At 48.5% G+C, this 25,033-nt stretch overlaps 1 protein-coding gene across 3 annotated transcripts in view; it reads left to right on the top strand.

The window, feature by feature from the left end:
* ITPRIP (inositol 1,4,5-trisphosphate receptor interacting protein) overlaps window positions 1-25,033 on the top strand; it is a 280,644-nt gene that overhangs the window by 69,925 nt on the left and 185,686 nt on the right. Inside the window, exon 2 of one of the 3 annotated variants that reach the window (XM_069611749.1) lies at window positions 18,361-18,546. The exons of the other annotated variants lie outside the window; for them this stretch is intronic. The gene's annotated coding sequence lies outside the window, so the exon portion shown is untranslated. The remainder of the gene's footprint in view (window positions 1-18,360; window positions 18,547-25,033) is intronic. 3 annotated transcript variants of the gene reach the window in all.

Raw genomic sequence — 25,033 nt, 5'->3', positions numbered from 1 at the left:
TGTGACGGTTTGCCATTTCGCAAAGGTGTAAAATCCCTTGCTCTTTTTATTTGTACGAATTTAATAAAACACTGCAGGTAATTCCATGCCCGGAAGGGTAATCTGCTGATTAGAATCCCGTTTCATAAGCTCCATGCCAGAAGCATGTGTATCTGTGCCCTGCTGCATCAGTAGCCTGAACTGCAGAGCCTTCTCTACCAGTAGCACAGGGCAGGTTCAGCAGTCACAGGTGCCATTTAACAGTCGCAGTGACAGCCAAGTCTCTGCAGCACAGGGCTGCATTTAAGATATGCACTCCTATACCTCAACCCTGTAATTATGAGTCTTCCCTCCTGGTGGCTGAGAAATATTTAAATAAAATCCATACCTGAGTTATGGTATGGTGGATGGTATCTTTCATAATTATTATGAGCCACAGCAATTTGGTATCACACATGTGTCAGCCCAGTGAGCCTAACTCAACTGTCAAAGGATTATGTGTATTCTCCCCAGACAGGTTGGACCTTTCCACTGCTGGCATGAAGGTAGCCTGGGGGATGTCCTCTCTTTGTTCCTTTGTGGGGGCAGGTAACACCCACCCCAGAGAGGCAGCCATTCCCCAGGAAGCTGGCCTGGGAACAGAAATCAAAGGGCATATCCATTCACAAAAGGTTTGGCCTCACACCATGAGGCTGCATATCTAATGGCCTTTGATTCTTTTGAGAAGGGAAGCGGGCAGGGCTTGAATAGAGAGAGGGAGCTCTTTACAATTGGAGGAAGGGTGAACCATCTTGTTTCTCTCTACCTCTATCTTTCCTTCCTGTCCCATCCTCTTCCCATAGCACAACACCCTTTGGGTGTGACGTCAGTAGGCCAAGTCCACTTGTTCTAAGAACAGGGATTGCACCGCTAAAGCAGGCTAGCTTTAGTCCAATCACCTGTGGGGTTTTGCCTCACAATGAATGGGTCTTTGATTCACTCTGGAACAAACACCTGAGACAGAGTAATTTAGACCTCTTTTGGGAGAGTTGTACTTTACAAAGCCCTCAACCACTAAGGTGAAGAAGGAGCAGTCCAAGGAACGCTCTGCCACCCCAGGGCACATTGGGGCAGACTGTTGCTGTGGACCAGGACCTGCCACTGTGCACCAGAAGCATCCAAGGCTGGAAGAGCAGAACCTGAAAGGACTCATCCTATCCTAGAGCCCCTGGAGTGGGCCTCACAGCATCTGGTGACCAGTCCAGCTAAGGACCCCTGTTCCACCACATTGAATTGGTCAAACTGCCTTCGATCCATGTTCGCTGACATTGAACCAGCTGGTGCTGTCTTTTGCACTCAACCAAACATTCGGACTACAGTGCCTGCATCTCGAACCAGCTCATCACTGAATCGTGCACTCACCGAGCCTGTCACCTGCTAGGTTTGAATCAATAGCTCGTCACTGGGACCAGACTAGAAGCGATAAGAATGTTACTCGCCAACTCGAACCAGTGTTACACCACGACTCGTCCCGACTCGCCTTTGTACTGCAGCTCTGCAGAACCGCACACTGGAGCAGCAACATCACCTCTTTGAACCATTTCCGCCACACCAACCTGAACCTCTGGAGCATCACTCATAGACCCATCCCAGTGGTTACAAAGCGACTCAACCTAAAACACATCCTGGTGAGTGCCCGGCCTGCATCACCGAACTCGTCTTCAAACCACAAGGAGCTAGTGCATACGAACCTGCTCAACACCCGCCTGCTGCTTGGACCTACACAATCCAACGCACCTGAACTGAGCTTGATTGGCTCACACCCTTGATCAATGTGTTTGTGTGGTCGTGGGGGCAGTAAATGGGGCAGTCCTCCATAACAAAACAAAAAACTGGTCAAACACAGGTCGACCAAAAGTGCACAACCAAACTTTTAAAAGTGTTTAAAAACACATTGAACCAATATCTGTTTGGCATAGTAACGTGCAATGCTGTGGCATGAATTGGCCGAACCACTAATTTTTATTTTTTGTTCCAATCTGCCATATAAACCAGTCAGCACATAAGTAAGTATATTTCTCCCAATAGGGAGCTTCTACTCATCAAACTACATGAATTGGCTTTAATGTGAAAAGGAGCCCAGCACAGGCATGTTGCTCCCTTCTTTTTCTGCTCTTGCAGGGATCCATTATTCTTCTTGAACTGCAGGCAGCGCCAGCACAAACATTGATGCTCCACTTTTTCAAATCCAGCTCCCTCTTATCCTCCCCAACATCACCACAAGCATCACCAAAATGCTATCCCAATACATTCAGGAGACTGGAAGAAGACAGGACCTTGGTTGATGAAATGTTATAGGAACAGCAGGTATTTTGAAGCATCAAAATTACGCAGTGAAGCAACACACTTTTTGCTCAAGGCCCTTAATAAATGTTTAAGACCAGCCTTAAACCAAAGGAGTATCATGGCACTAGGCAGGGCTCAAACTGTGCCCTCACGATTAGCCAGCGGATAGTGACAATTGACTCTTGGCGAGTAAGAAATGGTGTACTGTGTGTATGTGTAGAATTGAGGTGGCAAGTGACATTTTATGACTAGTTAGTATCTTGCAACTTGATGTTTTTCCCCCTTTCCGTAGAGAGTCAATTATTTTTAAAGTCCATTCTCCGCATCCCAAAACCAATTCCGTTTTTCTTTTTTTTATACTGAGCACAGTCCAGTGTGGGCAAAGGAACACAGCCAACCTTGCTACTGTTCAGGCTTGCATTGAGGCAAGAATCAGTGCAGTGAGATGCCTTTTTGCCTAAATGCAAACCTAACCATAGCCCGTGCGTGGCTACCCTTATCTCCCCCTCCTCTACCTCGCCTCTTTCTTGCCTACATTCACCATGCATATGCCTGCCTGCACATAACCTATCCCATGCTTGCCTACCCTCACTTTACCCCAGCTTATACCCACCCATCCCTATGCCTGACTATCCACATGCTATCCCACCGCTGCTTAATTCTACCCCTCCCTAGTCCCTATCCCACTCCATGTCTGCCTACACTCTGTCTTCCTACTCCACACTGCGACAGCCTACCTGACATCTGTCTACTCCATTCTCCCTGATTCCTGCCTGATCTCACACCCTATCCCACACTCCCAACCCAACCCTACCCCAATCTTGCCTACCCCACACATTCCTACCCCATGCCTGTCTAATCCAAGCCTAACCCTCCCAGTGACTATACTGACTAGGGATAATGGGAGTTTAGTCCAAAACATCTAGAGAGCCAGATAATGAGTTATCAAGCATAGCATGGCTGGCAGTGTCCCGTTTTTGTATTAACTATTATTGGGGGATGAGCTGTTTGGGTTACATGTGTATTTCCACTGTTAAACCTGTAATGCTTGTTTTAATAATTCATCCACTGTAGGCTTCCATGGTTGCCACCAGGGTGCATGCAGTATGTACGGGCCATGAGTGCTGTGCATTTGGAGGTGTGTGGCTATACCTGAGCTCCTGCTGCATCCGAACACACATGTAATTTCAGACAGTCAAAAATGCAGACTCCTAAAGTTAACTTGTTCAACCATTTGGAAGCGGGTCTAGCTCAAGGCAAGAGGGTTATGATTGGGTCAGCCATACACTCACACAGGTAAGGGGTGTATAAACCACATTCACTCCCTAAAAATAGGCAAATACTCCCAAAAAAGAAAAATAGTTAAAATACTCCCAAATAAAATAGGAAACAGAGACATAGGGTGGCTGTCCCCTGCTTTCACCCACACATCTCCATGGATAGGTTTGGACCAATAGTACACGTAATCCCACAGGAAGAAAGTACTATCATTACTGCCTTATCAGAAGTGGTAAAAATGTATCTGTTAATGTGCATGAATAACTAGGTGCATTAGACATTTTTGTTTTAAAAACATTTCTGTTTTAGAGATTAAAATATTTTTACTTGCTTGAAAATTCAAATGGGCCAAATGGCGCTGTTAAGGTAAAAGTTTGGTGGAAACATTTCTAACAAATGATTGCCTTTCGCAGAGTCATATTAGTTTAAAACTGAGGATTTCAGCTCGGATGGATCGGATCTTATACATTTGAAAATGTTCAGTACCTCTGGTTGAGAGTTGGTTCTGTGGGCATCCAGGGAAGATGCAATGTCTTTGAACTTCATGTCCTCAGTCAACTTTTTGTATACATAGGCCCGGACATTGATATTTCATACTGAAGCCACAATTCTTTAGTGAAGATTTCCTGCACTTAGAATGATAATGATTTGTTTTTTATATAGACCTTTCGACAAAGCGCTCTACATAGAACAGAACATATTTACATACAATTATCACCCAAGCAAAGTTGGTACTCATTAATCAACCTCAGAAGGATGTAAGGCTGAGTTGGTCTTGCTGGGATTTAAACCTCCGACCTGCAGTTCACACATAGATCGCCACAGCAAACACTCAACCCGCTGAGTTAGCTGATAGGCTAGAATACATCTAGGGAAGAATGAGTTGTTGTTCCTAAATGTGAATTAATGTTATGGAGCATTTTGTGTGGCTATATATGTCCTAACATTTGCTACACACCGAACAAGACCACTGCCTCTTCCATTTTTTTCATATCTACAGTTGCCTGGTCACCAGAGGTTAGACTACCATCATCGAAAGACAAAGTCTACACTGGAAACTGAGCTAATAGGGGTTAGAACAACAGGTGCCCACCATAGACACATGTACAGCAATTCCGCTGGCTTAGGAATCTCGAAGGAGCAGATTGGATCATTCACTGATGACCTTGACCAGAGCAGTTGTATTCTTCTCAAGGTTGCCAGGAACCAAAACGATGTCCCCAACTTTAGTCTAAGTGTTGGGTCTGTGTGAATTTGCATCGTCTTAGAGTAGTCCAGTCAACTTGTTCTGGAGATAACCTGGTCTTGTCCTAGAACCTGGAATTGTCTTAGGCTTAGGCCTGACAAGGACATTTGAGAGTGATTTGTTGTAGTGGAATCAGAGTGACCCTTCCAATACCCATGCTACCCCCAATGGAGTCCCAACTCATGACATACTCAACACCCACTCCAAGGCTCCCATCTCTGTTATTGGGGCCAACATTTGGCTGGCTGCTGCCAGGCCCAGGGTTGCTATGAATTGTCATTTGACCCTGCATCCCACCCACTGCCTCTGTTGCTCTATATACCCACTCCTACACTCCCAGACCTTGAAGCCAAAACCTTGCCCTTGATCCTTACCTTATGCTTCCCAAAGAGCACCCCTTTCTCTGCATCACACTGTTTTGCCTGCTCTCACTACATCATAGCCCAAAGGGCCTGTAAAATTAAACATTTATTCTTGGAAATTCACAAAAGGGAATACATATGATTCACAAAATAGTTGCCAATCTGTGGATCTAGAGCTTGGTGCAAATTGCACTCCGGCAATTGTTGGACCTGGAAATGGAAATGGTGCACCTTTCGCACACATACAAGATATAGTGAGTGCAGTCCATCATCTCAAGTGGGTGTGTCAAGGAGAATGGCAGTTTTTGTGTGGGTGTGGCTAGGGTGTTTCACTTGAAAACTCACCAACAAAGTTATTTCTAAATTATTCACAAAATGTTACTAATGTCAGTGAAACCTATATTCTGTTGCTTAACTAACACCTAAATGGTTTTGTAGCATGTGTTGTGTGAGCAGTGTGAGAGGTGAAATGTTGCTTTACAAAGTGGGATGTCTGGGACAAGTGCAAAATGTTTTGGAAAAATAGAAGAAAAAATATATATATATTAATTTTTGACAAAATTAATTTTATTTGGCAATCTTCCCCAACCAAGATAGTGTAATGCCTCGCCACATATTTAGATCTTCCTTGATCCTTGCCAAGAGACCTGGGTAGTTAGCCTTAAGTTGGTTTGAGTATCTGGGCATAAGCTTGACCCCTAAGTGGTTACTAACTCTGAGTGGAAACAAATATTAAGAAGCTCTGATTTAGCCACTCTTTGATCTTAAAACTTGACACTTTAGCAAATTGTTTGATCTCTTTGTACACCGCTTCAGTGACTTGGGTAAATCTCTTAATGCCGCCTGCAAACATTTAGATTCTATGAGTAACCTTTGCCCAAGCAACCCCTTTAATTTGGTCGATGTTCCTTATTTCTATAGTAAATATTCCCATTACTAGTGCTAAGTGTAATGGGGACAATGGGCACCCCTGTTTGGTTCCTCTCACTATTGGGAAGAGGTCAGAAAGTGCTTGGTTTACTGTAACTCTTGCACCAGGCTTCTGGTAGTCTAGCATCTTACAAAATGTTTCTTCAAAACCAAACCTCTTTAATGGCAATTCTAGGTACCTGCCATCCCCCCGTTGAAGGCCTTTTCAGCATCTAATGTAAGAAATACAGGTGAGTACTTCGATCGGGCGGACTTGTCTGCTATGTGGAGGAGTCGCCTGATATATTCAAAGCAGTTTAGCTTCAATACGAACCCAGATCCAAACCAATCAAATTCTGGCAAGTTTGGCTCAGGCCTATTAGCTACGTCCTGTGTGTAGATTTTAGAATCAATATAAATCAGGGCTATCTGTCTATAGGTTGAGCATAGTTTGGGCTCTTTACCCTCTTTAGGTATTATTGTAATGCGTGATGGTTTCATTGTGTCAGGTAGTCCTCCTTGTTCTACACAGGAGTTGAAGAACGTAGTTAGAAGTGGAGCTAGGAATCCTGCATACATTTTTTAAAGGTGATCTGTAAACCCATTCAGGCCTGGATTCTTTGTAATTTTGAAGTGAGAGATGACTTTCAAGGTTTCCTCAACTCGTATTGGTTCGTCACGTTGCATCCTTTGACTTTTTTTAAATAATTGGTATCTCTGCACCCTCTAAGTAAAGGTGTTATTCCCCTGCGTTAGTGAGGGTCTCGCTATACAATTGTCGATAATATAGGCAGAATTGTTCCTTCTTTCCTTGTTCACTATGAGTCTCAGAATCATCTTCTTTTTTAATCACTGGGATGAAAGAGCGTGTGTACGCTCCTTAGTCAGTCACGCCAGAAAAACCCTCAGTCTGTTCCCGTGTTCATAAAAGTATCTGTTCGCCCAAAGTGACATGGATGTGTCTTTTTTGGTTGTGAGTGCACTAGGTTGGCCTCTCGTGGCTGCCAGGCCGTGGTATGTGGATCTAGATCCTGCCTCTTGTTGTTGATTCTCTATTTATTAACTCTTTCCTGAGCTGTGAGTCCATTAAGTTCCTTGATCGTTTAGCTTCTGCTGATTGGTTTATAAATTCTCCTCTAATGACAGCTTTCATTGCATCCTATTTTACTGTCAATGGGACATCCAGTGAGTCATTTTCCTCCCAGTATTTCCCCATAGTTTGTCTGGCGCGGTCTATGACTTAGACTGCCGCTTCAGAGATACTCCTCTGGCCGCCATGTTCCTTTCTCCCTTCTTGAGGCCCAGAGCTCTAGGTTTATTGTAACAGGAGCATGGTCTGAAAGTGTGATGATTCCAGTGTTCATTTGGTGACCGGTATCAGAAGCGTTGGGGTGAGCAATATGTAGTCAATTAGGGAGTAAGATCTATGTACATGTTAGTAAAATGCATACCCCATATCAGGTTTGTCTTTGCTGTCCCAAGAATCTGTAAATCTTAATTTCTGAAGCTGTTGCATCATTTTACGGGGCATTACACTTTAGTTCCCATATATTGAGCTCAAGGATCTGTTGGTCTGTGGGTTCATTACCAGATTGAAGTCCCCTCCACAAATAATCTCCCCCTCTGCTTTTTGTTTAAGTTTACTGAGTAAGGATACTAGAAATTGTTCCTGACCCTGGTAAGGATGCTGTGCAGTGGCTATTGTAAGTGAGGACAACCCTTTTGCACTAACGAGGATGGAGTATCCCTCCTCCTTATCTTTTAAAACTTCTTTTAGGTCAAAAGTGAACTTTCCATGTAATAGGATCACTACTGCTCCCTTCCTTGCTCCTGGAATCTGAGCAATGCAGTCTCTATTCTTAAGTCTGTGTTCATTCTCAATGGTCAGGTGGGTTTCTTGTAGGCAGACTAGACCGCTCTTACCCATGGACGTCGTTTGGTGGAGGCCAGTGGTCGCACTTGTGACCCCTGAGGTCGCCCTTGCTATCCCTAAAATCGTTTGTTTACATTGAAGCTCCTGGGCTGTGGCCAGCACCATGTGGCTCTTTGTTTCTGGAGTGGCTGGCTGTCTTGTTCACGCCTCTTTAAAAAAAACAGGGGGTTCCACAAGTGTAACACTTTGTCTTTCTGGAATTATATACAATAATTGCTAGACACATCATAGGTTTATTTCAGGCACACTTCAGGGGTGAGTCACTGATTTAGTCTGTTCTCAAACACCTCAAATTCACAATGCAGACAAAACCGTCCAAAAAGCATTTAGAGTAGAATGAGCATATATTTGCAGTTATAGCATGTTTTTGTCTGCCATTGTCTCTGTTACGATCATCACAAGACATTCCTCCGGGGTTAATTCATAGAATTTAGCGCACAAGTGGCGCACGCGGCTGGTGCACAGTGGGCGCGTGCAAATCTCTGCGCCAGCCACGTGCGCTAAAATCCATTTCCGCGCACAGCGTATTCATGGATTTTAGCTACCAAAACCAGCCGTGGCGCAAAGTGGTGCAGTGACCCTGCAGCAGCGCCAATTACGCCCCCAAGAACGCCCCTTGCGCAGGGAAAAGCCATCAAAATCCCCAATCCAGCGCAAAGGGCTGCGCTAACCCTGTACCAGCACGGCAAGCGGGGAACGTGTATTACTGGTGTTCGCGGGAAGTTTCACACGCGATTGGCCCTGTGCGAGTGGGGTACGTGTATTTCGGGGGTGCGCAGGAAGTTTCACACGCGAAAGTGCCTGTGCGAGTGGGGTACGTGTATTACTGGGTTTCGTGGGCAGTTTCACACGCGATTGGCCCTGTGCGAGTGGGGTACGTGTATTTCGGGGGTGCGCAGGAAGTTTCACACGCGAAAGGGCCTGTGCGAGTGGGGTACGTGTATTACTGGGGTTCGCGGGAAGTATCACACGCGATTGGCCCTGTGCAAGTGGGGTACGTGTATTTCAGGGGTGTGCGGGAAGTTTCACACGCGAAAGGGCCTGTGCGAGTGGGGTACATGTATTACTGAGGTTTGCGGGAAGTTTCACACGCGATTGGCCCTGTGTGAGTGGGGTACATGTATTACTGGGGTTCGTGGGAAGTTTCACACGTGATTTGCCCTGTGCAAGTGGGGTACGTGTATTTCGGGGGTGCGCGGGAAGTTTCACACGCGAAAGGGCCTGTGCGAGTGGGGTACGTGTATTACTGGGGTTTGTGGGAAGTTTCACACGCGATTGGCCCTGTGCGAGTGGGGTACGTGTATTTCGGGGGTGCGCGGGAAGTTTCACACGTGATTGGCCCTGTCCGAGTGCGGTACGTGTATTACTGGGGTTCGCAGGAAGTTTCACATGCGATTGGCCCTGTGCGAGTGGGGTACGTGTATTTCGGGGGTGCGCGGGAAGTTTCACACGCGAAAGGCCCTGTGCGAGTGGGGTACGTGTATTACTGGGGTTCGTGGGAAGTTTCACACGCGATTGGCCCTGTGCGAGTGGGGTACGTGTATTTTGGGGGTGCGCACAAAGTTTCACACGCAAAAGGGCCTGTGCGAGTGGGGTACGTGTATTACTGGGGTTCGCGGGAAGTTTCACACGCGATTTGCCCTGTGCGAGTGCGGTACGTGTATTACTGGGGTTCGCAGGAAGTTTCACACGCGATTGGCCCTGTGCGAGTGGGGTACGTGTATTACTGGGGTTTGCGGGAAGTTTCACACGCGAAAGGGCCTGTGCGAGTGGGGTACGTGTATTACTGGGGTTCGCAGGAAGTTTCACACGCGATTGGCCCTCTGCGAGTGGGGTACGTGTATTTCGGGGGTGCACGGGAAGTTTCACACGCGAAAGGGCCTGTGCGAGTGGGGTATGTGTATTACTGGGGTTCGCAGGAAGTTTCACACACGATTGGCCCTGTGCGAGTGGGGTACGTGTATTACTGGGGTTTGCGGGAAGTTTCACACGCGATTGGCTCTGTGCGAGTGGGGTACGTGTTTTTTGGGGGTGCGCACAAAGTTTCACATGCAAAAGGGCCTGTGCGAGTGGGGTACGTGTATTACTAGGGTTCGCGGGAAGTTTCACACGCGATTGGCCCTGTGCGAGTGGGGTACGTGTATTTCGGGGGTACGCGGGAAGTTTCACACGCTATTGGCCCTGTGCGAGTGGGGTACGTGTATTTCGGGGGTACGCGGGAAGTTTCACACGCTATTGGCCCTGTGCGAGTGGGGTACGTGTATTACTGGGGTTCGCGGAAGTTTCACACGCGATTGGCCCTGTGTGAGTGGGGTACATGTATTACTGGGGTTTGCGGGAAGTTTCACACGTGATTGGCCCTGTGCGACCGGGGTACGTGTATTACTGGGGTTCGCGGAAGTTTCACACGCGATTGGCCCTGTGTGAGTGGGGTACATGTATTACTGGGGTTTGCGGGAAGTTTCACACGCGATTGGCCCTGTGCGACCGGGGTACGTGTATAACTGGGGTTCGCGTGAATTCTCACACGCGATATGAGCAGGGTACGTGTATTTCGGGGGTGCGCGGGGAGTCCTACACGTGAATTGGCAGTGTGGGTCCTCCCAGGTGTTCCCTCTACACCCTCCACGGCCCCTGCAGGCAGCCCACACCACAGGGAACTACCCTGCACCCCTGGTCATGTCCCGCAGGCAGCCCATCCACCATGGGAATGCCCCCCAGCCAAGCCACATGTCAGCTTGCACTACTGATCACCAACTCATGTCCCCCTGCACCCCCACCCCCCAGCAGTCAGGGGAACCTGCCAACAGGCCCCCACTCATGTCCCACTCATGTCCCCCTGCACCCCCACGCCCCAGCAGTGCGGGGCACCTGCCAGCAGGCCCCCACTCATGTCCGCCTGCACCCCAACCCCCAGCAGTGTGGGGCACCTGCCAGCAGGCCCCCACTCATGTCCCACTCATGTCCCCCTGCACCCCCACCCCCCAGCAGTGCAGGGCACCTGCCAGCAGGCCCCCACTCATGTCCCCCTCCAACCCCACCTCCCAGCAGTGCGGGGCACCTGCCAGCAGGCCCCCACTCATGTCCCACTCATGTCCCCCTGCACCCCCACCCCCAGCAGTGCAGGGCACCTGCCAGCAGGCCCCCACTCATGTCCCACTCATGTCCCCCTGCACCCCCACTCCCCAGCAGTGCGGGGCACCTGCCAGCAGGCCCCCACTCATGTCCCACTCATGTCCATCTGCACCCCCACCCCCCAGCAGTGCAGGGCTCCTGCCAGCAGGCCCCCACTCATGTCCCACTCATGTCCGCCTGCACCGCCACTCCCCAGCAGTGCAGGGCACCTGCCAGCAGGCCCCCACTCATGTCCCACTCATGTCCCCCTGCACACCCACACCCCAGCAGTGCGGGGCACGTGCCAGCAGGCCCCCACTCATGTCCCACTCATGTCCCCCTGCCCCCACGTCATGACAATCCTCAATCATGGCCCTTATGGCCAGCCTCCCCAGCCCAAAGACCCAACCAAGTATAATAATAATAATAATAATTTAGCATTTATATAGCGCTACGAACCCTCAGGTATCTGAGCGCTGCTTATTATTACCCACGGTGTGTGGTGCTCATTTACCGACCTCGGAAGGATGAAAGGCTGTGTTTGGCCCTGCCGGGATTCAAACCTGCACCAGCAGGCTCTGCACAGACAGCAAAGCGAGCGCTCTACTCGCTGTGCTATCGGATGGCTTAATTGCATCCACCCACATAGAAAAGGCAATTACATGATACAACCCCAAAGGCAAGTATGTAAATGAACACATGTCCGTCACACACACACAATGGGTGCAAGTGAATGTGAAATCCCATATCATGACATGCATGAAACCAATGAGATAATACCACACATCGAAGTATGAAGAAAAAAATGTATTAAACACATGAATGTAATTTTTTTAAAAAACACAACAATAGGAATAATAAATGAAATGCTGCATGTCCGTAAAAGAATAAAAAACAAGAAATCATAATCCAAAGAAATCCAAAAGAAATGGTGCCCAAAGTCACAGTCCAACAAAGCAAATCAAAGGGAAAAAAAGAAAGTGAAATCCATTGCTCCATGGTGAAAATAATAAAAATGTGAATAATCCAATGGTGAACTATGTACAAATGAACAATCCAGGGTCGATGAGCCCAACTGATGAAATGAAACCTACCAAAAATACTACCTAATAAAAAACTATATACAAAAACGTTTTGCATTGTCCAAGCACAACCAAAATAAAAAAGAAAAGGAAAGGAAACCTAACACTATCTAACTATATACAATGGCGGCGGGCAAGTCCTGCGGCTGTTAGGAAATCCCATCGTTCATACTGGAAAATATGGAAACTACACCATCCTTACTACCTGCAACAGAAACCAAGATGGCACCTATTTGGTTCCATTTTTCCCGCTTCTAAGAGCGGGTCTAGTTTATTCCAAGATGGCGACCTCCTCACGCCAAACGCTATATCTGTCTTGTTAAGATCCAGGTAGGTGCGTCGCTACTCGCTCCACACCCTGTGCAGCCTCATAGCAGCTTTCGCTCCTGCTTTATTGCAATCCTTTTTTCCCCGCCTTCCTGACTTCGGTCTTCCGTTGATATTCTCTCCGTTATATCCTACTTTCCTTTCTCCCTTCCCGCTGCTTTTCCTTCCTCTGCCGTGCACTCCCTCCTACCTTCGGGCGCTTCAGCCCCGCTGTGCTTCCTTTGCTCCACCTCCTTGGACTCCTTGCAGCCCCGTTGGGCTTTCAGTTACTCCTCACTGGGCTTCGTGCAGCCCTACAGTGTAACTTCCGAGCACATTTTACAACTTCACTCCGGGTGCCGTTCTGCCCCGTTGAGCGTCCTGATTACTTACCATCTCCCGGATTCCTTTCCTGAAGATAGTCCTGTGCCGTACCTCTACTTTCCCGAAACTCGGCTACACGGCTCTGTGAGTCATGACTACTATAAGCTGGACACTTCTGCTCATGGCACAAAGGACTGTTTACAAGAAAACTTACCTGACCTGCATGTCTTTTTGGAGGAATCCAGATACTTCATCAGGTTTTATTCCCGGAGGGTTTCCCGGGGGTGTCGCCCACGAGGCGCTTGGAGCCCATTCTCTGGTCTCTTCAGCGCCTTCTGGGAGTCATACCACAACTTCAGTACCACAGGAACGAACCAAGAAGCCAAGGGAAAAAGAACACCAGTTCTGTGAGTACCATTTTTGTCTATATTATTGAGAGTCTAAGAGCGGCTCACTCTGTGGTGTCCCGGGCATCATCGAACTCCATGTCGATGTCCCGGAGGTGGGCCTCTGCCCTTGCCCCGAGGTCTCGCAGGGAGGCACTCATGCCCTGTTCCAACTCCCTGCGAGTCGCCTCGAGGCACTCTGCCCGCCTCAACGCCTGACGCATGGAGAACTCCGCCCTGACCATGGTGAGCCGCGCCTCTTCTGCCCGCCGCCGCTCCGCATCTATGCGCTGGCCCAACCGCAGCCACACGGAAGAAACATCCATTCCAGGGTCCTCCTGCCCTCTGGCCGATGCCTGCCCCCCTGATGTCGATGACCTCGAGCCATCATTGCTCCCTGCTGTCCATGTGCCCTGTCCGATGATGCCTGCACATCCTCCATCAGCTGGTCTCCAGTTGTGGTGTCCACCCCTGCTGGACCGCCGACTCCCAACTGTGGCAGGGATGGGATCTCCACCAAGCTGGCTGTGTTGGTCAGGCCAGGTCCACAGGGGGCCCTGGTGGAATCTGGGCCGGAAGGCGGCAGGGAGAACGACTGGCACATAGTCTCCACAGAGGAGGAGAGGTCCGCCAGAGTGCACGTCACATGTAGGAACCCACCAACCAGGGCCCCTTCCAACAGTGCTACGTCGCGGCGCTGCTCTTCGTGATGGCGTGCGTTGTCTGCCCAGGAAGAACGCACGTCATCACGAATGGCACGCGTGCGCAACGCGACACCAATCAGGACGGAGCCCATACGTTCATGGGACCCCTCGTCCGCAGATAGTGGAGAGGCAGATGACATGTCACTCTCCCCTTCCTGCGGACGGGCCTGGGACGGGGCCTCCCTGCTGGTGCATGGTGGTGCAGTCACAGGGTCAAGGACAGGGACATGCACAGGCCCCTCCGCGGTGACCTGTGCTGCCTCCTGACCCTGGCCCTGGACTGCACCACTTGCAATAGTGGTACTACCCCCACCAGGCCCCATGTGCGGCTCAGTAGCGGGCTCCCCCTCCTCCGTGGAGACCACCAACCTGGATGTCTCCGTACCGTCTTCTGCCATTGGAAGCCCCTGTGGGGGCTCACCCGGCACTTCTGCCACAGCCGTTGTGGCAGACGCAGCACCAGCCCCCTCGCTCCCGGATGATGGTAATTCCTGGGAGGGTGGCTAGTCCTTGCGTCGCCGCCCAGTGGAGGCATCCCCGCCGCTTGGCTCCAGAGCGCCGTCTCCGCCCTCTTCTTCACTTGACGCTGCGTAGAGGGAGACATAGAACACAAGCATCAGGGTACAGTACAAAATACCCTAGACAGGAAGCAATAACACATGAGTGGCACTGTCAAATGTCACTTCCATCCTGTCCCTCCACAACACATGGGTGAATGCACACAACACACATGCAGAAACAGTCCCGGCGCCTGCAATCAACATCAACATCAATGTAGAAGGGCCCCTGTAATCCAAGATGTTGCCTTCAAAGTCACATGCATCCATGGCGTTTCAAAGTCACACACACACTTCTCAGGCACACACACAAACATGTGCACCATACATGTACATGACATCAGCACCCATTCCTCAACCCCCCTCCATGTCCAGGAACAGAGACAGCCATGCTTTCATGTGTGCATTCCGCATAGAGCTCCCCATGTTGCATTAAAACACATGCACCAACCATGTGGTTCACACATAATTGGTCTCACATGCATGACCATGATTTCCCTGCACACACACATCCATACATGGCCTATGTCACACATACAGGCAAGCATCAGACTACCAGCACACTGCAACATGCCCTGTCTCACACAGCAATGCTTGGCCACTTACCGCTCAACTCCAGACGGGTCTGCCTCCGAAGGATCTGGGCGTGGAGCGTTGGGCCTACGCGTTCCAGGACCCTCATCTGGATGTTACTCATGCGTGCCCGGCCCCCCTCTGCGAGGCGCCGGGCCTTTATGAGGGTCTTGGACCTGAAGTCCTCCCAGCGCTTCTTGACGTGCTTGATGTCGCGGGTTGCCACCCCCTCCGCGTTGATGGCAACCACTACGTCGTCCCAGATCCTCTCCCGTCCTTCCTTGTTGGTGCGTGATGTTCTGAAGAGGGCATCATAATGCCCCAGGACATGCTCCACCAGGACACCAACTTCGGTGGCAGTGAAGTTGGTGGCCCTCTGCCTCTCTGCTGGGGGTTGCCAGTGGTGCCAGATGGAGATGTGCCCGTCATGGCAACCCCAGAGGCAGGAGTGGGTGGGTAACTGGGTCCTGGGGCTGGGCTGTGGAGCGATGGTATCCCAGTCGGGAGTCTTCTGTTCCAGCAGGGGTGGACACAGCAACTGGACCCCTGCAGATGGCTGATTTGCAGGCATCAAATAGCAGGGCACGTGGGCAGCACAGTCAGGCAGCAGCAGATGGCAGGTGGGAGCGTGCTCGGGGCTCTGGGGGGCAGGAAAATGGCCTTCAGGGCAGGAGCATGGTCTTCCGTGTGTGTACGCGTGGCCAGCTTGATACGGAGTGAATTGGCACGTGAAAAAAGTGCATGTCAGTGTGAAATCCGAGGAAAGGCCCTTAGCGCGTAAGCGCGTCTGTGATGTATCGCACACGGGTGTTGCCCTTTCGCGTGTAAAACTTCCTGCGTACCCCAGGAATACACGTACCCCACTCGCACAGGGCCCTTTCACGTGTAAAACTTCCCGCGAACCCCAGGAATACATGTACCCCACTCGCATAGGGCCAATCACGTGTAAAACTTCCCCCGAACCCCAGTAATACACGTACCCCACTCGCACAGGGCCCTTTCGCGTGTAAAACGTCCCGCGAACCCCAGTAATACACGTACCCCACTCGCACAGGGCCCTTTCACGTGTGAAACTACCCGCGAACCCCAGGAATACACGTACCCCACTCGCACAGGGCCCTTTTGTGTGTAAAACTTCCCGCGAACCCAGTGATACACGTACCCCACTCGCACAAGGCCAATCGCATGTGAAACTTCCCGCGAACCCCAGGAATACACGCACCCCACTCACACAGGGCCAACCACGTGTGAAACTACCCGCAAACCCCAGTAATACACGTACCCCACTCGCACAGGGCCCTTTCGCGTGTAAAACTTCCCGCGAACCCCAGTAATACACATACCCCACTCGCACAGGGCCAATTGCGTATCAAACTACCCGCGAACCCCACTAATACATGTACCCCACTCGCACAGGGCCCTTTCTCGTGTAAAACTTCCCGCAAACCCCAGGAAGACACGTACCCCACTCGCACAGGGCCAATTGCATGTAAAACTTCCCGCGAACCCCAGTAATACATGTACCCCACTCGCACAGGGCCCTTTCGCGTGTAAAACTACCCGCAAACCCCAGTAATACACGTACCCCACTCGCACAGGGCCCTTTCGCGTGTAAAACTTCCCGCAAACCCCAGTAATACACGTACCCCACTCGCACAGGGCCAATTGCGTATCAAACTACCCGCGAACCCCACTAATACATGTACCCCACTCGCACAGGGCCCTTTCGCGTGTGAAACTACCCGCAAAGCCCAGTAATACACGTACCCCACTCGCACAGGGCCCTTTCGCGTGTAAAACTTCCCGCGAACCCCAGTAATACACATACCCCACTCAGGATATACATGCTTTTTATTTGTGCACACTTTTGTAATGCGCAGGGACGCTACCGCCTGCCTTCGTGTGGCAGACGTGTTTAGGCCTGTGCGTGTCTTTGCCCGTGCGTGTGTTTGCCCTATTCGATTCCATGAATACGTGTGGTTCGCGTGCGTGTAGGCGTTCCGTGTACTTCCCAGCAGTACTTCCCTAGTTACGCCTTCTTTTTCACGCGTTATTCCCCATTCCGCGTGTTACACCCCCTGTTCCGCCTACTTTTGTTGTGTGCACTGTGCTATGTGCGCTTTCGCTGCGCGCTTGGCGCACGCTGTTTGGAGACGTGAGCGCCAGCGTGCGCCATGCACGGATTTGGTGCACAACCAGTGGGAAAGTAGCGCAGCGCCTTCCTTGAATCGCACGCGTGCGCGTGCGCTTGCTTTCTCACGCTTGCGCCTCCCTGCGCCTGTTTGCGCTGGGATTTACGGCGCACGTTTGTTCCATGAATCGGCCCCATGTTTGTGTCCTCTGTCACGTGACAAAATCCTTGTGCCTAAAAGCTTGTGTGTGAGTGTAGAAATGTTTGTCTATAGCACATAAAGTGGACATTGATTTCATTGTGCCACAATTAATGATTTGTTGTAATGTGTCTATCTTTCCTATCTCCATGGCATGATGTTCAGAATGTTTGTTTGCATGTATGAGGTAACGAGTGCCCAGAGTACGGGATGACGCGTGAGTGTTCTGCTTTCCCTGCGCTACTCTAAATTCTTTAATACACAGTTATGAACCCTCCCATTGGTATGTATTTTGCCATCCTCTGAAGGCTGAAAAGTAGATCCACGTAGGCATGACATGTGGCCAACTTTGCACCAGACCTGCAGATGAACTGGCCTGCTGTTAAATCTCAGTTACCAGTTTAATGGTATCAACTACAGCGTGTAATTTGCTCTTGGACTTTGAGAACATTCATACGTGTAATTTCTCATTTTACAATAGCCAGTAAGATAGCTAGAGTTGGTAAGGTAGCTCAGTGGGTTGAGCGCTTGCTGCTGCGATGTGTGTGTGATCTCCAGGTTGCAGGTTCCAATCCCGGCAAGGCCAACTCAGCCATTCATCCTTCTGAGGTTGATAAATGAGTACAAACACAGGTTGGGTTACATTGTATGCATTTACAATGTAACCCAATATACAATATACATTCTATATAAAGCCAAACCCAATATACAATATACATTCTATATAAAGCGCTTAAGCTAAGTGCTATATAATAACACATTATTATCATTTGGTCTTGGACGTCTGCTTGCATTCCCAGTAATTTGGTAATATGGATCTATACACACTGATATTAACGATACATATGGTGATCCATTCTTATATGAAATGTATATCACATTACAGTGATATGAAACCATATTTTCCGTAGTGTACTAATGCTTTGTGATTCCACTTTCTCTTTTGTCAAAGGGTGAAAGGTTGTGTTCCATCGCTTCCGGTGATGTTGCTTCTGGGTGATGTCAAATGATACCACTTCCTGTGATGTCATCAGAGGTCAAGGGTCATGTGTCACCTCCGCTACACCTGGCATTTTGGTGAAATGTCGTCCCTGCTCTTCCCGTTTTAATTACATGAATAATCTGTCCTTTTTTGCGAGTGAGTACAAACCCCTTATAAATATAAATGTAAGGCATGAAGGAGTCTAGGTGTTAGTGATGTTGTCTGAGGCTTATATATCTACTGTGCTTATTTATTGTAAACTGTGGAAGGCTTGTTTGCCGGCCACTATTGACCTCATGCATCCTCTCTTCCCTTCCTCTGGACGTCCGCCTGATAAGGTTTCCATTTTGAGCTTGTAATAGGGGTATCCTTGCCCCTGCCACTCTCCACCACCAGCAATTCTGCCTCCGGGGACACTGCCCCATTTTTTTGTCTCCTGATTTCCGTTAGTGACCGTCTGTATTGGAGGCATCTTATGTCAGGCTTTTCCACCTATCACTGTAAGCTTCGAGTTCGAGCAGTGTCAGACATAGGCCCTCATTACAACACCGGCGCTAAACCATGGCGCTATTAGCACCATGGTTGGTGGCAGTGTTGTAACTGGTCCGCCATGGTTCAATGGGGAATTACCACCCCATTCCAAGGTTGGTGAAGCGGTAATTCCCCATTGAACCATGGCCCTTCCCCATTCCCATTTTCGCCCCATAGGGCTCTATGGGAATGGGGAAGGGGCTAAGTATGGTACCGCAAATTGCATCCCTTTGTGGGTCCCTACTTTAACGGCTGGTGTAGACCAGCCGTTAAGGTCGGGTCCTGCAAAGGGACCTCGTAGTAAGGCGCTAAGTGTTTAACGGCGCCGCAGCCTTTTACGGGGCCGTTAAAAGCTTAGCGCCAGGGTCGTAATGAGGCCCATAATCATCGCTCCATTGCATGTTTATCTCCATGTTTTTCTAATGTGTACTTGTTCAGTACGCGCACCTTGAACGAGGTACATTTTCTTATCTTCCGGCTTAAGTTTAGTTCAAGTGTTTCTACTTACTCTTGAGGATCTTTACACCCTCTTCTGCAAATTACACTGAAGAAATCTTCACAGTCAATTATAAATTGAATCCCAGACGGGATCAGCTATCAGTATTGGACATTTTTCTTATGGAGGTCATCAAGGGTTTCATGTTTTGTCTCTTGTATAGTGTGGCCGGTTAGAGGGCATTCAATAGCTGGATTTCGCTGCCTAGAAATCATATAGATTCATGGACAGAAATGTCCGGGAGCCTCTCTGCTGAGAACAAACACGGCCAAATAACCTGTTCTATGGGAAGGTGCCCACTCCATGGGAAGGTCTACAACCACGTTTTAGCTCATTGCACCCTTGACAGAGGAGAAATATCCATTTGTATATCAGTCTTTGTCCCATCCACAAGGGCAGTCCAGCTTCGAAATGCTAGGCAATTCTCCTCTGAACAAGAGTACCAACAGCAACCCCAGACAGCTGTTTCGGCCTAGTCGGGCCTCATCAGTGAGGTGAAGATGTGCCTCTCTAATATAGATCCATGCTTGTGCGCTGATCCCGGTGTCGGCGAATTGCTTATATCTGAATCTCGACACAAAAAACTACTGTATTTATCTTCTATTCCTAAACTTTAGATGTTGCAATTGGTACATTTATTAAATATGCGTTTTCTATGATAAATCCTTTTTATAAGTGCATTTAAAAAAACTTTATTGTCTCCTTGAAATATTTATTAAGGATGCCTCAGTACGACTAGAAAAAATGCCACGCTATTAACATTATACAGCAGGTGGTGGGATTGCCAAGATTTCATTCCGCCCAGGTTCATTTTCTGTTGTTCCATTATATTTAGCCTAAAGGACCTGTGGCAGTAGGCATTCCCTGTTTTTGAAACTTACCTTGTACATCCCATTGGCTGAAGGGAAACGTATTGCACATAGCTAAATAATTGAGCTTGATCTAAATGGAGAATGTGAATATTTTTTAATTTTCCGATGAACACTACAGGAAGTTACTTGATACTCCAGTCCTGTTTGAGAACAAAACACCAGTAGAAAAGATCCCCGATGGGACAGATGAGCTCAATACAATCACACAAAAAAAGAAGAAATTAGCGTGCACTCAACTACATGGCAGTTTTATGCTGCAATATTTAAAAGGTGGAATAATACCTGAGGGTCTGCAGGTAAAGATAATCCCGAGACTCTTTATTGAAAATGCAAAATTTAAAAAATATTTTAGCGGTGTGTGTAACAAGTGCTCTAGAGACCTGATCATCCTTATAGTTGAGACTGTGGAAGAGGAGGCCAATGCACAAAACGAAGAGCTAGAACGCCCTGAGAAAGTTTTTGCAGAAAATCAATCTATAAAAGATGCAAAAACTCTATTAGAGAATGTAGATGAAGAAATCAAAAAATTCCAAACAGTTTAATTTAGACAACAAAAAAAAATTGAAAAAAGATCTAAATAACTATAAAGAGGAAAGAACGTACCCATATCTATGTACGGGATTGTACACAGAGACCACCTCAGGCCCTTACAAAAGAAGGCCCAATCATTTTGTAAATTTCTCTAATTCCACAGCTTCATCAAGTGACTCGGATCAGACAGGGGCACCACAAGGAGGGGCCAATACAACAAATACTCGTGGACAACAATCCGTTTTTTTTGGAGAGGAGGCCAGAGAGGCCGACCGAGAGCGAGACAACAATTCGGACCAGGAGTCCGCACGAGACAATGGTATCAGAATCAGTGAACCTAGATAAAATTCCAATTTTCAATTTATTATCCAGAGAACTGACTAACATTGAACTCAAGTTACTATCTAAGGGTTTGTCCAACGTCCCAGTATCCAGAGTAGATCCATTTAAGTGCGAGATGCAATTACAAGGTTTTTTTTCGCAAAATCTGATTTAAACATTATTTCGAGGTATTTTACCGAATACATCACCAGGTCGTAAAGAACGTGAAGAAGTGAAGAATATCACAGGGCTAAAACTAAAATTGCATTTTACACCTCCCATACACGTGTGCCCCCCTGAAATTTTGGCCTTTGAGAACATTGTGCGGAAACAAGTGCAGGAGGCCATAAAGAAGAGGAAGTTCCACCAAGATAATCTTCAGAAGGACAAAAAAGAAGCATTGAAAATGCTTTGTGAAGACCCTTGTATAACTATAAAACCTGCCGATAAAGGGGGTGGTATCGTGGTGATGGATACTCAGACGTACGAAGAAGAATGTTTAAGACTCCTGGGAGATGGAAATTCGTACAGAAAATTAGATCATGACCCCACACAAGCTCTACAAGAGGAAATTGGTAACTTGATGAAATGTGCGGTAAAAGAGGAATGGATCAGTGAGGAAGAACAACTATTCCTTTGTAAGACACACCCTAGAAAAGGGGCATTCTTCCGAAAGTACATAAAAATGCAGAACATCCCCCGGGGAGACCGATAGTCTCAGCAATTGATTCATTGTTAGAGCCTTTATCTGTATATACAGAGTTCTTTTTGAAATAATTTGTGGAACAAACGCCTGCATACATAAAGGACACAACGCATATCCTCCTCATTCAGTATCAGCATGGAACCTAATGACATTTTAGTGACGATGGACGTCGAGTCACTATATACGTCCATCCCGCAGATGCAGAGTTTAGAGGTGTTAAGAACGATCCTCGACACAAGGGCAACACCATTAAGTCCACCTACAGGCTTTATACTTGACGGCACGGTTGGCCATGTGTGAAATTTTCTTTCTTTTCAAGAAAAGTCTATATAAATAACTTATAGGGGTAATTATGGGCGCCACCTTTGCACCTGACGTGACAAATTTATATATGTCAGACTTTGAACACAAATTTTTTACTGGGACCCCTGAATGCTTTAAAACAACAGCATTTTGGGGGGCACCTGGTAGTGTGGAAGCGTTTCATAGATGATGTGTTCTTTGTGTGGAGAGGCCCAACTGAGTCTCTGGAGGCCTTTCATGCATGGATAAACTCCTGCGATCCCCATATCAAGTTAACAATGGAATGGAACAAATTAAGTGTACGTTTCTTGGATCTAGTGATCCAAAAGAAAGAAGATCATTTGGAAACAACATTTTCTGATGCTTGTTAATCTGCTTAGAATCACATGCTGTGCATATGGTCCGACATCCATTGGTAACCGCGGAGTATTGCATCTTGTCTTTCGGGGGACCGAAAGGGGACGACGGCATAGGCGTGTCTGAAACACTATCCCTATCGTGACGTGTGTAGTACCCAAAATCCCTCACGCGCCAAGGTCCCTCAGATTGTTTTTTTCCGCCCAGATAACTGGTCGCCCTATAGCAGAGCTCTTCATGAGACATTGTTTATCTTACCAAATTGTCGGTTTAATCCCCGTTAAGTCACTTTGTCTATCAAGAACATCTTCGACGAAGACTACGGGGGAACCGTCTATGGCTGTGGATTCCGGCACCTAAGATCCGGCGTTCGGACCTCCAGGTGGTCGGGCCTTCTGGCCGGCCTACACAGTAGGGAGAGTGGGCTCGGGGTTTGCCATACTGCTATGATGTCTTTCCTCTTTTCCACTTCTTTCCTTTTTCTGGTCACCCTTCCCTTCTGCTATGGAAAGGACTCCATTCAGATTCTGCCCTCTGTGAAGGGTCAGATATCCGTGGAAAGACGAGCACACTTTGTGTACGCTTGTCTCCCCTTAAAGCACTAAAGCGGTGTTCGGCGTATAAACTCCTAAACCTAATCCCTTAAGAAGCGCCGGTTGAAGCGGTGGGCCGCATACGGTATGTCACGCGTGGAGGATCCCTCCCCTGCCGCGACACCAGCCGAGAGTGACGGGGGTACATCGGATGACCAAACGTCCAACGCAGACGTTGTAGACCTTGATGCAGACGATTTTAGAGCCTCCACGCCCATCCCCGACCCTTCCATGCTCGACTCCGGTCTTGCTACAGGGATCACACCCGGTGACAGGGGCGTACAATCGCACTACACAAAACACACAACCCATGCGCCCTCCTCGACGACGTCGAAGAAGGCGCAAGCGCCATCGGATCGATCTGATCCGAAGCCTTCCCCGCATCCGCAGCAGCGCATGACGACTGGGCTTAATAAACTTAACAAAGGCGCTACTCCCCAAACTACACACGCCGAAGTTTCTGAACAAGAAACTTCGACGACTTTCAAGGTTTCCAAGTGTCAAGCTTATAATGGAAAAGGGGTCTCAATCCCCTCTTCCGAACCACAGAAGCCAAATAGATGGACCCCTCCAACCGTGGTTGGCACGGGCGCCTGAAGACTGATATCACAGGAAGCCACGTGGCAGCCAATGGGGGGAAGATGGAGTTAGGGAAAAGGGGATGGAGTGACAAAGGAAAGGAGGGGAACATACACAAGCAAATACATACAATACAGCGATATTCCTGAACCTGTACCTCTATTTGCTGAACACCTAACCTGACCTCCTATACCTGTAATGACCTTGTTACATACGAATCATAAGAGCTCTTTAAACTCCCCTTTGCACCTCACAGAGCATAAGCGGATAACCTAGAACATGGACTTTGAACATAACATAGGGATTGAACATAACATAGGACTTGGACAGTCATTTCTTGAACACACATAGATTGGCTTGCAAGCTAAATGGCACAAACAAAAGGGTGTCCCTTTTTATGAAGACACAAGACACATGGCCCGTTGGGCACAATGAAGCCACAAACAATGATTTAGGAAAAAAGACACACACAAACATGCCCTTGTACTGTGTGGACCCATGCGTGTTCTTTACATAGTCTCTATATCTTTCCCAGTGCCTAGTTTTATCCGTTCAGAGTTTTATAGCATGCTTCTCCACATGGCGTGTCTAATGCATGGCATGTATCTTAGGGCGTGTTACCTCACACACCCACTACAGCGCTGAAGTAGTCAATTAATAAACAAGTAAGCATATAGCAACTCCAGAATATGAACACTGGGGTTAAAAACACTTAACTGATGGTCCGGATGCCTCACAAGGACATCCGGACCCTGAAGAGCGATGCCCGAAGCTTATGGGAGCCCGCTTCACCGCCGCGGCCCGTGGTTATTCAGCTGTTCGTCACCGTCGCGGCGCGGGGGAGCTCCAAGAGTCCTTTGACGTCTGAGAATTTCTGCATGCCTGCTCCTAAGTGCCGTCGCCCGTGCTGAAAATCATTAATTACCTGCACCGAGGCACGGGCGGCGGCGAGTTTTAACAGTTGCTGCTAATGAGCAGCTGTTGTGGCGCGTGATAGGAGAACTACACCTTTCCCAACGCCTCATGGGAAATGTAGTTTATCGCCTCTTGCAAAGCAAGAAGCGCCGACCTGAAGCGTTCCTCAGATTCCTGACAGTACCTCCTCTCTCAGGGCCCCTTCCAGGTTTTGCCTTCTCTGGATGTTGCAGATGAAATTGTTGCACCAATCTGGGTGCATGAACCGCACTAGCCGGTTACCATGTACAATCCTCAGGTCCATATCCTACCCACTGGATGAGATACCATAAACAATTCTGTCTCCATCTTGAGTCCAGTATCTTCTTTACTTCATATTCTGCCTGTCCATCCTTGATAATTGCTGGGGGTCTCTGTACTCGCGTTCCCGGACCTGCGG

The sequence above is a fragment of the Ambystoma mexicanum genome, chromosome 8, assembly GCF_040938575.1.
Source record: "Ambystoma mexicanum isolate Mex_15411 chromosome 8, UKY_AmexF1_1, whole genome shotgun sequence".
Classification (NCBI taxonomy): Eukaryota; Metazoa; Chordata; class Amphibia; order Caudata; family Ambystomatidae; genus Ambystoma; species Ambystoma mexicanum.
The sequence above is the reverse complement of the archived record's forward strand: the minus strand, read 5'-3'. Positions and strand labels throughout refer to the sequence as shown.